Source organism: Crocodylus siamensis, chromosome 3 (assembly GCF_052110815.1).
Source record: "Crocodylus siamensis isolate JL-2025a chromosome 3, ASM5211081v1, whole genome shotgun sequence".
Classification (NCBI taxonomy): Eukaryota; Metazoa; Chordata; order Crocodylia; family Crocodylidae; genus Crocodylus; species Crocodylus siamensis.
In genome coordinates this window covers 242,406,669-242,425,846 of record NC_143397.1, presented here as the reverse complement: position 1 = coordinate 242,425,846, position 19,178 = coordinate 242,406,669, and positions in this window count along the sequence as shown.

The window sequence follows — 19,178 nt, the reverse complement described above, 5'->3', positions numbered from 1 at the left end:
ATAAACATGAAATCAGTTTTGCCTTAGTTTAAAGCCCACTGCTGCTTTTAGCTGTCATTCAGAAGAGGATTTGGAGTTCATATAAAAATGGGGTTTGTGTTATTGGTTCTTTGAGGCCACAACCTTGAAAAATAAGGGTAACAGACAATAGGGTAACAATAGGGAAATGCTGGGAGGAATGTAGTAGCTGCAAGAGCCAGATGCCACCTTGCATCGTGATCTAAAACGAAGAGGCCAAGAAGGCCGTGATCGTGGACGTGAGAACCAGCACCAAGCCTTCACCTTTGAGAACTGGCACCAAGCCTTCACCGACACCTGGGCTCGCAAGCGGGAGAAGTACGCCCCATTGGCCAACATCCTGAGCGGCCATGGCTACGATATGACAGTCGACACGTTCATTGTGGGAACGCTCAGAGCCTGGGACCCCAGGAACAAGAGCGTCCTGGATGCCTGCTACATCTCCCACTGCTACACCAAGCTGATGCACTGCCTCATGGTGTCCGACACCATCCACTGGTCCCACAACATCTATGTGGAACAAGTCACGGGCCACCGCCAGTACTCTGACCCCACCAGACAAACCGCTGCCAGACCGGACCCAGAGGGGACCACCTGAACCCCCACCTCTGCACCACATGGACTTCACTTCGAGAGGATTCTCAGCAATGGACGACTCCACTCCACCGGAAGAGGACCCCCGTGATGAGACTCTGTAGGGACTGAGACATTTTCCTCAACCTACTACTTCCTCCACCACTGCGGACCATTGTACGGGTTTGTGTGCATCTATCTTTCTCTCAGTGTCGCGAAACCCCTCTCTCCCCTTTCCTCACCCCCGGGGCTTAGTTGGCTAACATTGTGTTTTCTGTAACCTAGTTGCATTCCCCTCCTCACCCATATCAATCTAATGTTAGACCCTTGCTCGGGCAATTTTTATTTCCCTACTGGCTTTGTCATCTTTTTGGATTCACAATCCTAAACTTCTACTAATAAAATTCAACTTGTTTCACTTATCTCGTTCTTACAGAGATACCATGGGCTCAGTTCCCGCGTCACATGGAGTAAACAGGAGTAATTCTGTTCAGTGGAGTCAATGGAGAGGAACTTGTAGACACAAAACCCTTTCATACAGTGAAGTATGCCATCCATTTTCTAACCACTCAGACTAGACTTATGAGTTCTAGAAGAAACAGAAATGAATCAAACAAACCCTGACAACCCCAACTGGGGGTTAATCCTTGAGGTATACATACAACCAGCCATGTTGCTGTCCAGTTCATCAGATCATCCAACCTACCTTCAGGTAGTAAGAGCTCTTGGCGATTTGAAAGAACTAGGCCAAAACACTGTTTCCCATAAACCAGATCAAGTCATAGGGAGAGTTCCAAAAATGAGGACTTTTCTGCTTCTCAGGGATGTTTAGCCCCATGATGAAGAGGTTTAAACCACACTTAAAATCTCCTTTCCTTACTACAGAAGAGTTCTAGGAAGGAAAACTTTCAAACGCCAAGTCCTAAACCAATGGTTAACTGATGAAGGAAGCTTCTCCAAGTTGCCCTTTTCCAAAAGACCAACCTCAAAATCCAGACACCGCTTTGAGTATCGTTCAAGTTTTGTTTTGAAGGCTTACCTGGGAAGTAAGCAGTGTTAAGGCCTCAGCTATGATTTTCTACTTACTGTGAAGTGCACTTGCATCACCTTTCTTTGGAGCATCCCAGTGCGAGCCACTGTCAGCAGCAAGACACTGGACTACATGAATCATGGATCTTATCTCATATGGTAAGCCCTATATTTCTATATATCGCACAGCAAATGAGATTCCTGCTGCCACATCACAAACTACAGGGTGTATATACATGTCACCATAGCAACATGCTATGGCACAATATGGTGTGCTATAGTGATGTAAGGATCATGTGAATCTACATGTGATCAGCAGCGACTTTGCCATAGCGGTGCGCTCCCCAGTTTTAGCATGCTGCTACGGCAAAGTAGCAGCGAAATCTAACCACGTGCTGCAAACACAGTGCAGTGGGGGCAGTTACTGTGCCCTGCTTTAGTACCTCCACAAGGAAGTACTAAAGCATGACACCATAGTAACGTTACCATGCCCACAGAGTACTATATATATTACACATAAACATCAAGGTTATCTCCTTCCTCTCTCTAGGTTTGGCTATTTAGCTGGCTACATATGACATTTTCAAACATTGCAGATATTTGCAAAATGATATATGACAGTGAGTTTGATAAGGAACATCTATTCATCTTGTATCATAACACGAGAACAAAGGGATATTTAATAAAAATATGTATGAGCAGTGAAGAGAAGTTGAAATTGGTATAAAATCTCATATTCATTTCGATGTTTAATCCATCTCAGCAGCCATTTATTGCTTAATACACTGCACATGAATGGAGATTACTACTGCAACAATAAGCCCTCTTAGGCAATCCTGTCAGTAGCTAGAAATTTCCAGTGCAAAATATATTATTCATGCCAATGAGCCAATGGCAGTTTTTGCAGAAGGGCAGGTAACAGTCATTTTAAAAGTCAAAGACAAACTACAAATCAGGCCGTAAATGAACAGGAACTTAATTTGTGTCAATTTTACAAACAAAAGAGTAACAATAGTTAAACATACACAAGACTACTTTCTAAGTTCTTTTGAAATTCAGGATAATTAAATGTACAAATGACAGAACAGGTATTTTCCCAGTTATCGTAAGTCACAGAATATCAGACTAATGTTTTGAAAAAAAACTTGTAAAACTCTTTAATCACAAGGCTTCACTCATTATCCCATACTGAATTTTGTACAAGACTTACACTAGTCTCCATTTTTCTTTTCTGCACCAGATCTTCCTCATCCTGCTTATGTCACTATAGTCCTATTACTTTCAATGGAGCTATGCTGATTTGCAGTAGTAACTGAGAAGCCATCCCTGTAGCTTAAAATTGTCCTGTTCAAGGAGAAGCAGCACATGTCCTAAACGCCACTATCAAGCAAGCTCAGGCGCTGTGTTTGGGGCATGGCACCCAGGTTTAAAATGGAAGGACAGCATCAGAAACCATGATTCCCAACAGCTTGGGGCACAACTCCACTACAGAAAATGCAGCCAGAGGAAAGAGCCCAGCAGTGGATATCTTCACCTTCTAAAAGGCTTTGGAGGTAAAATTCACTTCAGCATTATATTTTTTAAAGATATTACTTCTTTGACCCAGCTTCTCTATCCACCTAACCATCGCTATTTTTCATCCTCCTTTGTACCAGTTACTCAAGGCAGCTAGGGTGCTGCAGGCTTTGTGAGGCAGTCTTACAGCGTTATTCTGCAGATGGTTTGCAAATTCCTGGGCCATGTAACGAACAAACACATCTTCTGCCAGTCATGAAAAATTATATCTGCAAAGCCCTTATTTCTCTAAACAGATTGTTAGACAAGGAAAACACCTGAAATTAAGGGGAGGAGGAGATCCCAGTAGTGCCAGAGAAGCATGGGGAGGCTTAATCCTGCCAAAGGCAGGGCACAAGCTGCAGTGTAGCCCAAGAAGGTGAGAGCCAGGGCCAGGGGCCCAGAAACAGAGTGAGAAAGAGACAGGGTCAGAGACCCAGCGCCTGAGAGGGGCCAGAGACAGGCCAGGGGCCCAGTGCCTGGGAGGGCCCGGACAAGAAGAACAGAGCCTGAGAAGGGCAAGGCAAGAAGGCATAGAGGGCTGAAAAAGCACAAGACTGAACTTGGGCCAAGAGCCTACTGAGATGATTGCTTGTTAACATCTGAGGCATTGGGCATGGCTATAGGGGAGGTCAAAGGCTGTGAATTGCCCATAAGGCAACAGGTGCTCATGGGGACATGTATGGGTCAGGAGCGCCCTCCTATCATGACGGCTCGTCTGATAACTAGTACAGTCCAAGTGAGATCCACTGACAGGAAGACAGAGCAGGGCTCACTCGAAGACCCTTGGGCAGCCTCCCTTTCCAGTATTAGCAAAGAACATCAAGGCACGGCAGCTAGGAGAAAAGGGAGGGTAACCCAGAGGCAGAGCAGACCAGGAGCCATATGGCAACCATGGGGCATCACGGCCACCCCTGGACTACCAGTCCTGCTGCACACCCCCAGAGCAGACTGTATCCAACATATAAAGAAAGTAGCGGTTCTGCAGAACCTGCTTCTGCTTATTACTCCCAGACTGCTGGAGGTAAGCCACCCAAGAGCAGAGGAAGAGTCCCCTGCACTTCCATAATCCTTTGTCCAGCTGCCACAGGACCAATAACAAGGTAGTCCATAGGCAATTGTACTAGTTCTTCAGCTCAAAAAGTAGGATGCAGTGGTCGCTGGAACAGAAAGTCTTGGGGTCAGCCCTACTTCTTTATGCAAAGGTCTGTGTGGCCATGGATGCACTGTGCTGCCCAATTATGAACAACACATCCTAGTGTGGGCTTTGCATTTAATCTCAAACAGGAGGCAGTGCTAGCTTTCACTCTAAATTCACACTGACCTGCAGCAAAACTTTCCTTATCTCTCCAATCACTTATTTGCATTTAAGAGAGCTCCAGGAACAGCTACACAGTGGAGTGCATGGATGATGATTATGCACTCCAAGCACACCTAAAGTTATTTGAGGCAAGTTATGTCAATACAAAAAAATCCAAGAATATTAGTCACTTTAAACTGGAAAGGGGGTAGTCAAGCCAGTACTTGATGCAATAAATCAATTTGTAAACAAGGAGGAAGCAGTCTCAGAGGAGAAAATGCCACTGAAAAGCTCCACATGCAGACATCATTAAACATGAGTAGGCACTTAAGGTGTTTGAAGTGGCTACATCATATTTCCCTGGAAAGCCTAAATAATGTTACACTGACACTTCAGTTTGGAGTCTGCACCTGTACCTCCTACTGTTTTGCTCTTTGATAAGAGGTGGGGAGGCAGTTTGCAAATGCCCTTCTTTCTCTCAGGACTGGGGCTGTCTGATGTGGGCCTCAGCTTGCTCCATATACCATGTAGCTACTCCTACGTTTTATCAAACTCTCTTTCCTCTTTTATACACTTCCTGGAATTTCCTCTTCTTTCCATCATGGCTTATGAGGAGTGGAAGGAAGACTATCTTCCTTAAAAAAATAACTTGGGGCGGTTGGCTTGTTTTAACAATTGTGTGTGGTCTCTGTTTTGCATCCTAGTACATAGAAGTGGCCAGAGGCAACACACCTAGAGAAAGCTTATTTGGTGACCTGTCTCCACAAAACTCTTCTAGCTGATATTACGAGTACTTTGATCCCATGTGTTATTGGCAAGTAGCATGCAGTCACAGCCCATGTTCTCTCCAGCCATTTGGACTTCTTTGAGACCCTGGTTCAAGCACTGGAAAAAATCCTCCTGGAGTCACAAGGCAGTCAAAGGAATTTCTTCCATGTTTATTCAAACACATACTTCAGCACTTAGCTAGATCAGGGCTTTTGGGCATAGAGAAAGTATAGATTTTTTGGTTTAAGGGAGTGAGGGACTTGTGAGTGCACATTACCTGATTCACTATACTTGTTTCATCCCCCCTGCTTCTATGTCAAAGAGAGGAAACCTAGTGCAGATTACTGAGATTAAAAAAAAATCTTGATTGTTGGACAACACACTTTATTATGAAGTTTGAGAGCCGGATTTTGCTTTCATTTACCCTAGTGCAAATTTAGAGTAACAGCATCCACTCTAGTGGAATTACTTCAAACTTACTCCAATGGAAGAACAAATAAAACTGGCCCTGCTGATTCACTGTAATAGCTTTAATCCCTCAAATCTGTGCTGGGTTATACTGGTTGTAGAATTTCTATCTAAACTTCTAAAGATGAAGCAATTTTATAAAGGAAGAATTTTTTTTTTTAACAAAATGAGTGTTTTAGTCTCCGAGGAAGTAATCAGTAAGCCACCATCGCTTTACATATATGGTTTAATTGGGTGATAAAATTCCAGGCCTTAATATTGTAAGAAAAAGGTAAACAGCAGCACATTAAAATCTTGCCACTGTGTAATTAACCTTGTTATATATTTTTAATGAAAACTAAAATCCCATGGTAAATAATGTCATTGATTTCATTAGTTTGTTGCATGATAAGAATAAAAATAGTGACTTTACAGTCTAATGTAAAACTGTAAGGATAAAGCAATGCTGCTGCACTGTACTCAGCTTGACAATATCTTTACTACAAGAAGAGCCGCATTTATCAACTATTGTTGTTATACATTCTCTAAAATGCTCCTAACATTAACACACTCTTTATACTATTACAAGAGGGCTGTACTCATTATTATCTGTTAGACTTGCAACTACCTATTTAGGTATATGTGTTAAAACATTGTGCAATAATCTGCTCTTGTCTTCAGTTCAAAGCAATTAAATCAGACCTTGAAAAGTCTGGAGGCTGGAAATAATAAAGAAATAAATGCCACATATTTCATGCTGTCATGAAACTTTAAAAATGCTTTATAGAAATTACATTTTTAATTATTTAATCTTGCCTTCACTGTTTTGATGCTGTTTGGTCAAAGCACTTCTGTAACCTGGTCAGAAGAGGTTAGCAGTTCTGCTTCATGACGGTCAGGCGGGAGAAGTACATTACTCACAGACAGAAGGTAGTAAGCCATATATTTCAAGTAGCTGTGTCAGAAAAACTGTCAACAGGGTAGTTTATTTTAAACCCAATTTCAACCTTTGGATGTTGTCAGACATATAAAATTGAGCATTTACTGAAGGCATAAAAGGAGAGGAGACGAGGAGGAAAGGGAGACAGTGGGAAGGGGTTAGATACAGAGAGAGTAGGAAGGGAAAAGGTAGAAACTTGGAGGCCTAGAATCAGACTAGCTCTCCCTATGGGCACATACGATATGGGGGTGGCCAGAATGACAGCCCTGTATGCAGGAGAATGCAAACTTGCTACCCAGATGCTCCACAAAAGGTATGGTTCCTTTCACTTATGTGACAACTATTTGCTGTTGTGTATTGTGGTGCCTCCATTAGATATGTGTTACCCTTGGCACACCCCCTGCATCAGCAAGAAGAGCTTCCTCAGTGTTACCAGATTTGCCCATTACTTTGGGGTATGCTCATTTATTTGGGATATGTTTCTAGGGTTTTGGTAATTCTATTAATGTGCGGCTTGTGTTACTTGTGTTTCTATACGGAGCTGTATCTCTCCCTTCTGCAAGCCCTCATGCCCAATGCAGCTATCCTGCAGGACTCAGTTCAGTGGGGCTGGGTTTCTCCAGTCCACAAATCAGTCATACACACAAACACACCCAGATTAACGTGACACGCCTGACCTGGCCGGGTTGATCAGCATGGACAGGCTGACACCCTCATATGCCACAAATCAGTTCATCAGAGCAACAATAACTAGACAGACACAAGCACACAGTTAAACAGAATACCTCTGAATCTGGCTGGGTGTCCAGCTGACACCCTCATGGGCCAGCATTCACTTCATTAGGGCACGTCTGAGCCAAACTGGGTCAATCAGCCTGTACAAGCTGATCCCCTTATGTGTTTCAAACTCAGTACGTCCCAATCTTTTAGCCTTTTGATGAGCAGACCCCACAGTACTTTTGGGCTTTGCAGGGATCTTTAGCTTAGATAAAAGAAGCGTTGCTGCAGAGCAAGTGGGGAAGGAGAAGCAGAGAAGGAAAAATATACCCAGTTACCACCAGTTTGACTAAAAAGTTATTCATTGCTAAGTATATGAAATATATAATGACACTAGTAGTAATAGACATGTACAGGAAAAACAAACACAAACAGTTACAGTATTACCCTGGTTTCAGTAAATATTTGGGGAAACTTAGCTCCAGCTTAACTAATACAGTTCAGGTTCAGAAATCTATGCTTAGCGAGAGAAGAGAAGAGAGAGAGAGCTGGGATCTCACCAGTCCAAGGCACTTGGGTTGCAAAGCTGATAGGTTACAGTTCTCAGCACAATCCTTGAAGGGAGATGATCTGCCTCCTTCAGCCTCTCCAGAAGAAAGCAGGTGGTGTCAGCACACACTGCTGCTTCTTTTACAGATTTTTATACCCTCAGTTCAGCTTCTTTCAAGCATTCTCAATAGTTTAAATCAAATTGTCTTTTCTATTTACAAGGGGTTATCTGGTTGGAACATCTCAGGAAACTGATTGATACTCAGGAAACACATACTTAGGAGCCAGTTTGACATTCCTATGGATAGCAGATATACTGATGGGATATCTCCTGGTTTCTTCAGAAACAATAGGTAACTTGCAGCATCAGGGTTTTGGATTTTTACTTGTTGTGAACAAGCCTCAGCTTAGCATGACTTTTCCAGATCTTACTATAGTCTTTTAACAGACTTAAGGCAATTCTTGGAGTGTTCATAACCTTTGGGAGGGGAGGACTTCTACTAATCGTCCCGGGAAAAGTATGACAACACTTGTGGTCAGGGCTCCAACGGGCTGGATGCTGTGATGAACCCTTTACCATTGTTCAAATGTTGCCCATACCCCCGACTTGGTGTCTTGCCTCAGCATTCCCTAACCCAGGAACTGAGTTGTAGCCAATTAAGTTTACATAGGCCTCCCATAGTGGGACCAGGGAATGTACGGCCCAAGATGCCTAGTAAACTTACTTCTGCTTAGAGGTGGGGGGGTGGGAAGTCCTTTGTAAATCCAGATTAGAACTGGTCTGATAAATACTGAGCTGGGTATGTGGGTTGATTAGCATTTGGAGCACAGATTCCAGATTAGCATTTGGAGCACATCATGCAGTGCTCCCCTGCTTCGCTGATCCCAGAATTCACTGCCGTCTCTGCTTCAGGCTTTCTGTTCTCCATCTTTCATGTAAATGAATGGTCATGCAGTCCCATCTCAGATGCAAATGAGACCTAGGGCAGTTGTTTCACTCTTGTCACCCTTATCTGGAGGGTTTTAGGTGTGTCTCTCACTGCATCTTAATCAGTCTCTGTTCAGGTAGAGGAGGGGAGGGAGGGGATTCTTTGCGCGTCAGACAGTCTGCATCCTGTGTCAGGGTTCCCCAAGAACATGGAGCTGAGAGGTAACATCAGGGATGAACTTCATAGCCTGACCAAAGCAATGATCAGAGGAGGGTGACATACTCCTTTGTGGAAAATGTTGCTGCAATCCCAAATCTGTACTTCATACCTGGATACTTAGGTTATTCAGCAGAGGACAGATCATCAGAACATAGCTGTTTCAGTCCTATACTGGACACTGGGGAAACAGCTGCATCCACACTAGGGGGAAAACTAGGCACAGCACTGAAAGAACAGTTGAGGCAGTTCCAAAGCTACCAGCTTTTCTGATCAACTGACTTCATTTTAGCCATGCGCTAAATATAATCCTGATTATAATCACAAGCACCTGACCCATGCCTTCTTGTACACTCATTGGAAATGGCTTCAGTACTCAAATTATTACTGCCTCTTTGGTAAAGTACCATGGTAGAGTTTAGAGTCACACTTGACTCAATTCAGCCCTTTGTGGGGAAAAAGATATAAGCTTCCCAGGGTAAAGAATCTCCCCATTGTTGATAGGATAATGGGGTTTATTTCTTATGTCCAAGGCCTGACCTAGAAGTCGGAGAAGGTGGTAAGAGGGAAAACACAGTCCCTCTTGTTAAATAAATGAGAGTTTTATTATATACTATATATCTCTGTGTAGTGGCTGCAGCTTTATTACATTTACTCACTGACCTTGAATCGCTAAATCAAGGAAGACACTGAAGAAGAGGGATCACTTTCAGGAAATGTAATTAGTTCTCCCTCAGAGACATATATTACAAAAGGTCTTTGCTACCAACCCAAGGCAGTTTCCAAGCAAAGGAAGCCTCTATAGGAAGTGATGGTACATCTGCAGCATACCAACCAAAAGGAAATGGAATTTCTACTGGTAAGTAATAACCTAACTCTGTGGTTTTCCTAAGATGTGCAAATACATCAGATGGTGCTTTGCAACTACTTAGAGTGAAATTATGGTCTGCAGAGATCATTTAAGCCTAGAAACCTGCACTGGCTACTAGTTAGACAATGACACACACTGAGCATGTCTACATGTATGATTAATGAGATGCAATAAACTCTGGTGCAGTTCGTGCTGGAGTTTATTGCTCCTGGGCTCCGAATTTACACATGTCTCTGGGACCGCAACCCATTGAGCCAGGTCAAAGCAGTCCCAGCTGGAAAGGGACCCGGGGGAGGGGGGAGGGGGGGTTACCCTGCCAGCCTGAGGCTACCCCGACCCAGCTCAACATGCTGTGGAGGGGCTGGCTGGGGCGCAAGGCAAGCCCTACACTGGAGCACCCCCGTGCCCCAGCCAGCCCCATCAGTGATTACATGTGCATTGCAATGAACTAAATAATGCTGCCATAGGATATGTGTTTACAAGTACTAACCTATGGTGGAGTTAGTTAGTTTACTGCAGCCTAATAAGGCTGCACGTGTAGACGTTGAGACTTTACTGCAGAACTATTTAGGCAGCTCTGCAGTTGACATCTCATGTAGAAGCACCCATTGGAGATTGCTTTGCTTTGACATAAGGGGCTATTGGATTTAGACCTACAAAATGAATGTGTGACCTGCCCAACATCCTCTGCCCCAGCAGGGGCAGAATGCTGTGCATATACGCCTAATGATAAACATTGCAGGGAAACAAGATCTTATCTCATCTTCACTGAAAGTGAGCATACTCAGTGTAGTCCATGGGAGCTGGCTGGCTCAACTGAGAATGACCACACTAGAAAAACATTGCCACTCAAATGCCACAGAGACATGATTAGCATCCCAGATAGATTGAGTCTAACCCCATTGCTTGGCTACTTCTACATGCTTCACATCAACCAATACTCCCTAACAAGGCAGCTGGCTCAAACTTAAAGCACCATTTAACTCAAGGTAGGGATTTTTGCATGTAGATAGCAGGTTTGGTAGCTATGCCTCCAGCAATCTTAGACAAGGCTTTTCAATTCTCTGCTTCAGATGCTCATTAGTAAAACAGGAAGAATACTCACCTGCTGCCCAAATTAAGAGTACCATGAAAGCACTTAATTTTGTACATTTAGGATATTTCGCATGTGCTGACAGAACGCTAACTCCAAATATGCTGCAGCAAAGAATTTAAAAAGTTGAATACAAAAATGGCACATGGATATGCTCTAAGGCACTTTAATGACTATGTTCCTGAATTTCCATTAAAGAAAAACTGTACAACGAAACTTATTTTTCTAATTGTAATTTTCTACATACATCCTAATTCAATAGTCCTTCACATTTAGTGTTTTCTAGATCAGGCTTGCAAAATACTTTATGGATGTTAATGAATCCTCAACACTTTGTGAGACAAGTACTCCATGGTATTAGGGATGCACCAATAGAGGGTTTGGGGGCTGATACTGATAGCCAACGTTTAAGGAGGCATATCAGCCGATTCCGATCCAATTTCTAATACGCAGCTCTTCAGCTTGAAGAGCTACATCCAACTAATAAGTCTGGTGTGGTAGAAGGGGAGGAAACAGGTGGGGCGGGGATGCAGACCAAGGCCCCTGCAGTGAGGGAGGAAGTGGGGCTAGGGCTAGGGGAGGCACTGACCACCTGGGGCAGGGAGGGGCGTGGGACAGAGCCGCAAGTGGCTCGTCTGGGGACAGGGGGCAGGAGCATGTGCTCCCCAGATCTGTGCGTGGCGGGCTGCAGCTGCAGGCTGGGGCTGGGTCGGGCGTGGGACGGAGGCACAGGAGCAGGGGGGAGGTGACTCCTGCTGCTGCGTACAGCTCATCTGGTGCTCATCTGGCAGCTCCCAATGCTGCTCCTGCCACTCATCTGGGAGGGCACTGGGAGGGGGGACAGGTGTGTGCCCCTGGATCTGCACAGGGTGAGGCGGGGTAGGCTGGGGCTGGGCTCTTTCCAGTCAGGCGGACCTAGGGGCACACACCCTGCCCCCCACCCCAGTGCCCTCCCAGACAAGCAGTGGGAGCCAGCAGACGAGCACTGGACAAGCCACACGCAGCAGTAGCAGCCACACACCCCTCCCTTCCAGCATCCCCCAGACGAGCTGTGCCTCCATCCTGCGTCTGCCCCCACCCCAGCCCCAACCCCAACCCCACACCCTCCTGTACCATGGAGGCCTTGATCTGCCCCCCATGCCCCTTCCCCCACACCAGACTTACCAGCTGCACGCAGCTCTCCACACTGCCGGCTGGGATCCTTACAGCCTACATGCTATGCTATGGCTGTGCTCACGCATGGGCATTTATTGGACAAATTATCAGCCTCATTGCACCAATTTCCAATACAGAAATTTTTCTTTATATCAGTACCAATCTGATATTGGACCCATGTATTGGTGCACTTCAACATGGTACCCATATTATAGGCAGAGAAACTGAGGCACAGACTCCACAAAACTCACCCACTGCCATACAGGAATGGCACCTAGGAGTTCCCACTCAAAAATATTCCCATGAGTTGGCTCTGACCACTAGTCCACCCTGCATACTCTATCTAGAAAGTTGAATGCAATGTCCTAATCTAAGGAACAATTTCTGCATGTGAACAATTTGGAAGCAAAGCAGCCTTTCTCTCTTTAGACAGCTCCCATCTGCTTCTAAAGACCTGACCGTTACACGTGCTTTACTTCTTCCACTGAGAGAAAGGTGTCCTTGATCAGTTCACATTCTGAGTCACTCAGGGACATGTGGTACAATAACCATTAAGGCAGAATATTCATGAGCACTATCTGTTAAATGAAGACTGATGCATTCCCTCACAGCCACTAACACTATTATGAGAGGAGGGGAAAAGACAACATTAGGTTTGAAGTAGATAGCAATGATCAGACAAATTGCTTGGATTCAGAGTACTTATGGCTGTAATGAAGCCTGGATGGTCTGCAGTAGACAAAACAGTTTTAGGTGAATCTCTTTCAAAATGTGCTTTGACTGAAAGCCATAGGGTCAGCTTTGACCCTCTTGTGCTGATACAATCCCTTAATGGCCCACAATACTGGGGCTAGTGAGCTCACCCAACTATGCTCTGTTCTTCACCCATTGGACAGTTTTAACCTCTGGTATGAACTTCATTAGATATATGGAAGATTAAGCAATGGTGTTAACATTCAGTCTGTGCCGCTCTGGGATAAAGCAAGGGCTGGGGAATCTGGTTCAGGCCTCCTAAGATCTCCCCTCCCCAGAAAAATCTTCACCTACATCTTGGCTCAAAACTGAGCTGAAAATAAGCTCCAAGTCTGGCTCACTTCCATTCCATGTTCCTTCGTTTTTCTGCACATCCACACAGAGGTGGGGTTCACGCTGTATTTCTGACCTGACAGTCTGAGAAATTTCCAGGCCTACTCAGTAGATGCAAGACAGCAGAAGAGTTACAATACATGTGAATGGCTGTATGGAGACAAGAATATCAGGACAATTTAGGTATATCAGCTGTTCCATTCCCACTCCAGCACATCAGCTTAATTGATTCGTAGGCCATAGTTCTGTCTATTCAGGACTATTCAGAAAGCACTGTAGAGACAAGACTAGGGGCATCGTATTTTAAACACCACATATTAGTCTCACCAATGGCAGCCACAAAGAAAGAATCCCACACAGTCATAGAATCATAGAAAAATACTGAATAATAGAAAATTAGGGTTGGAAGTGACCTCAGAAGGTCATCTAGGTCAATCCTCTGCTCAAAGCAGAATTATCCCCAACTAGATCATCCAAGCCAAGGCTTTGTCTAGCCAGCTCTTAAAAACCTCCACGGAGGGAGAGTCCACAACCTCTCCGGGTAACCTTTTCCAGGGTTTTACTATCCTCCTAGTGAGAAATTTTTTCCTAATATCTAACCTAAACTTCCCTTGCTGAAACTTGAAGCCATTTCTCCTTGTTCTGTCATCTTCCACCACTGAGAGCAGTCCAGCTCCATCCTCTTTGGAACCGCCCTTCAGGGAGTTGGAGGCTGCTATTAAATCTCACCTCAGTTTTCTGTTTGGCTGACTAAATAAGCCCTGTTCCCTCAGCCTCTGCTCAAAAGTCACGTTCCCCGGCCCTCTAACCATTTTCATTGTCCTTCACCAGACTCTCTCCAATTTGTTCACATCCTTTCTGTAGTGGGACTCCCAAAGCTGGACCCAGTACTCAAGATGTGGCCTCATCTTATTGTCTTCTGTAACCCCCAGGTCCTTTTCTGCAGAGCTGCTGCCCAGCCAGTCACCCCCAGCCTGCACCGGTGCATGGGTTGTTCCGTCCTAAGTGCAGAACTGCACATTTCTCCTTATTGAGCTTCTTGAGTTTAATTTTGGTCCCATCATCCAGTTTGTCTAGGTCTCTCAACTGTGGCCCTACCCTCCAGTATATCTACCATTCCAGCCAACTTAGTGTCATCCATGCACTTGCTGAAGGTGCACTCCATCCCATTTTCCACATCACTGATGAAGATACTGAACAAAACTGGCCTCAGGACTGAACCCTAAGGTATTCACTTGATACCAGCTGCCAACTAGACACGGAGCCATTGATTACTACATTGAGCCATTGATTACTACTTTGAGCCCAACAATCCACCCGGTTTTCTGTTCACCTTACAGTCCATTGGGGCTTGGGATAGCACCAGGCTCTTCCTGGCGGGGGGCTGGGCCAGAGGCAGTGCTGGGAGCGGGGCTGCAGCCACCCCAAATTTGCTGTAGTCCCCTCTAACTGCCCTCCCAGCACCACCGCCACCCACCCCAAGTGCAGCATGGCTCAACCCTCCCACTGGGAAGAGCCTGGCGCAGGCTCCCAGCCTGCAGCAGCAGCTGACCCTTGCACCACATGCATATCCGAGGGCACACATCCCCCTGTGCCCTTCCAGGGTGCACAAAGCAGCAAAAGACACTCTCCGCCATCATGCACCCAGCACCCACTGATGGTTCCCTCTGCTTTGCTCCCTGCTGCAGCTGTCCCAGGAGTGTCCAACGCCACCTGCCTGCGGACGCTGGGCTGTGCCACACCCCTCCCCCTCCCCCTTCCCCACAGACTTACCTTGCATATAATGAATTTACCTCACATATAATGATTTTGGGATATAAAAAGGGTCGTCACATAAGAGTGAATTCACGTATACAGAACCCACACGAAGCAAGGGTAACCTGCATATTGCATCCACTGCTCTCCCCGCATCCACAGGACCAGGCATCTCATAACAGGAGAGACAAACCAAGCAGCTAAGCATATTAAATAGCACTTAAAAGTATCCTCAAGTAGCTTTTGATGCAAGTTGTTAGACAGATGGAGGCATCATTCTCTTTACAGCTACTCTTTACCGTTCATTCAACATGCACTATTGAATGCAGTGCCCCCAGCAAAGGCAAGAACAGATATACTTACCTACCTTGTACTCCAGCAAGTACCCATTCCAGATCTACAATTAGCTGGTAAAAGTTCAAGCAATCCTCACACAGTTCAAATTTAAGTGAAGGACTCAATCCATTGCCAGCTGTCCCCAGGAACAGCAGAATTAAAGGGCAAAGGTGACTTTTAAAATCCCTTTCCCTCGTATCTCAAATCCTGCACTCACTATAGCCAGACCTGAGAATCTGGACCATTTTCTTTCCTCTTTGATCTTCTTCAGATCCAGATTCTTGTTCAATATTGTGCCCTATAACTATAGTGTATGGCAGAATAAGTTGAATTCTTTAGACCCGGAATGGAGAGCGCAATGTCCCTTTGTTCTGGTCTACACATTATCCCATTGCTTATTATCAGTAAATGTAAATACACCATCTTGTATATTCTGGTTACCCTCAGTCCACTGTTAAAGTAGGATTTAATTTTCCTAGTTCATCCCAGCAAGAAGGAAACTTTCCTTTACAGGTTGGAGACACCAGCACATGAAATCATCCATCCTGTGGATTCCTATCAGGCAATGACTTCTTGGATGCTCTTTTTCTCTCCAGATAAAGACTAGTTGGGTCAGATAAGCGGATTACAGACCTTCATCCCACTGAACTATCTCTGTTATTTTTTTAAGAACTAACTAAGTCCTATTTAATACAACCAGCTGCAAGATAAACACAGCTTTCATAGGATCACTCCCCTCAAGGGGTCCATACTCTGCCCATAAACTATATCATTATTTCTTTCCACAGCTAGACAAAGAAGAGTCCAAGCCGTGACCAAGCCATCTCCTCCACTCTTCCATTATTGTGGTTTCTCCTTCATCTTTCTCCCCTTGGTAGCACTGTGGATATCCTAGTAGGGGGTCTCCACTCTGCTGCCTGAGAATCCCTCATGACCATTTTACAGCAACGCTTCTATACGAGTTTGCAGTTTGTTCATTTAAGGTATACCAGTAAATGTTGCAATTTGCCCAGCCTAGCCTAAGCTGTGGGCTGGTACAGTTACCGATGTTCCCAATCCTGGCAATAGTTGAGGTTTTCCTTAAAGTTCCTTCTGTGGAAGAGCTTTAACTTTGTAAAGGGGACGCAATCATATCTTTAAAGAGCTGGAACTGGGTGCAAATTTAAGATACAAAGCAACATTTATTATTTTAAACAAAAAATCTCATGATTCTAGGAGGCCTGGCTATTCAGTGCTTGGACCTGGCAATACTGAACTACACCATCAGGTGGCCACCCACAGCTAGAATAGGCATAAAGTTTGATGTAGACACATCTTGATAGATAAAACTTTGTTTCTTGCCCCCGAGAAACAGAAAATATTCTTTAGAATATGTGAATCAGGTTTTACTATGTCCTGATTTTGCTTCAGAGAATTAAGAGTCAATCCCTTCATAAAACTCAAAGGCTGGCTTAGTACTTAGTTCAAACCAAGGGAGTTTAGCTCTGTAACTGAAAAACAGACCTGGTATGATCCCAGGTAAACTATCTTGGGCAGGAACTTTAGCTTTGCTTTCCACTCTTTCCCAACTGTTAATTAAAGTTTCTGTTTTTAGGTGCAGCATTACTTGTGGAGATTAGCTGTTCTTAATTAAAGCTACATACCAACTGCTAGAAAATCCTAAGTCTAGGAGAAAGAGAACAGAGTTCTGCTTGCAAAATAATGCTTCTATTTGAAGATTTAGGGGTCTTAAATTAAGACCATAAAAACAACCTATTATGAAAACCTCCCAACTCTGTATGAATAAAATTGAGACACGGACACAAAATTGCAGTGGAACATTGCAATTATTCACACGACCGGCTCTCTACTGACCTTGCTCCCCAGTTCTGCATATTAAGTTCTTGAGCACAAACTTTTTCCTTGCTGTGTTTTTAGAAATCATCTCTTCCTGTAAGACTAAGTATGTAGTGTGAAGCTCTTCCACCCCAGCAGGAGCCTCCAGAGACATGGTGCCTCAGACAGGCACAGCAGCTTTGGAGTCCAGAGAGCATGCACACCATTGAACAGTATGAATGAATGGTGAGCCCACCAATGTAGGATCCACCAAACTTTCTGCCAATCCCTCCCTAGAGCCTAGGAAAGCTGCTTGAAGATCCCCAACAGAATCCCTTGTTCTGCCCCACACACTTCCTGAAGTCTTCACCTGGCCTTCAGAACAAGAGCTCAGAGAGATGAGTTTTGAAATGTCCTGGTTGTCTAACAGGCACCCCAGCACCTCCTGCCACTGTGCTCAGTCACCTTGCACATGTCATGTCATCAGCTAAATTTGCCCAGAGATCCTGACTCAGCATATCTGCAACTGTCCTTCTCTAAATCCTTATCGCTATCCTCCTCTCCCAGGCCTATTTCCCACCCAAGTGATCTTGTCTATCCCTCCAAACCATTTTCAAACAAAACAGCAATGAGCCTGCTTAGAACTACGCTTAAGAAGGAGTCTGGGAAACATAGATTTGGATGCACTGAACTCAGAATTAGAGAAGGCATAGATATAGATTGTCTTACTCATTAGAAAAGCTCAGAAAAGACCATCGTCTACCAGAAAAGGAGTAGGTTTTGCCAGTGTACAGCTATCAGCCCAGTAAAGAGATCTGGAGTAAAACCAATCATTATCCAATGACATTCATGCAGTACAGACAGCAGGAACAAGGCAAACTTTCATTCATGTCCCACTATCATATTTCAGTCCTGATTTGGAGGGCTTATCTGGGAAGATAAGAAAATAATTCGTTTTTAGAGCCATCTGGTACAAGAATTCTTTAGTAAAACTGGCACTAATATCCTTCTTAGGCTTTATTCCGAAGGTTGTTCAACTGACAGGTAACTTTAAAATGGTGATAGACATAGCAAAGAGCTATTAATGGCCTTGCTGAAGCATTCCTGGAAATAGTTACAGACTGATGTCACAGCTTCAAGACGACAAATCCTTGGCATCCTATGGTAAAATATACCATCTGCATTATACCATCCTCTCTTTTACTAATGCTAGAAAGACTTGAAGGTTTTTTTGAGGGGTAGGGGAGGGTTGGTCTATTTGATTTGGTTCTTTCAGGTTTCTTATAAAAAGCAGCAAGTAACAAGTATTCTATTATATGACTGACTAGGTCTTTATGTTGCACTTAATTTTGAGTATATTCTTACTTCATCATAATTATTAGAGGTATTTTTCCTCCTTTAAACAGAAAAACAGCTCCTTTGTAAAGGAAATATCTGAGAGACCTAAGTGGTTATTCAAGATATATATTGAAATTTGAGAGAATTAAATATCAGGAATTCCACACAAATTGTATTTCTTTGGAAGTAGCTGGTGGTAAAAGGAGGAGAGCTTTTGTTGCTGCTGCTGCTGCCTACCCATTGATGAACTCTTTGAGGGTAACAATACACCAAGGAGCAATTTGCCCTGTTCCTTTCCTTTGCAATGAAAAGTCAAGGGTATATGAAGGCAGAATGAATCTCTTACAGTATTGCCAACCCCACCATGTCAAAAATCAAGAGATAGAGGCTTAAAAAAAAAAAAGAAAAAAATCAAGATTTGGTATGCAAACCAGGAGATTTTTGGAGTATAAACCAATATAGATATAGTGACCATTGGTTTATAAATCCCATTAGTCACTTATTTAACTTCTAATAGGTCAGAGATTTATACAAAAACTATATTACTCCAACTGATAATGCTTTAGAAAAAAATTAAGTTCCTGCCTGTTGTTACAATTGGGACAGTATCTGCTGGACTGTTACGTGTTTAGCATTTTCTAGACACAGATCCACAGACAGCGCCCAGCAGGTAAGTCTGTGAAGGGAAG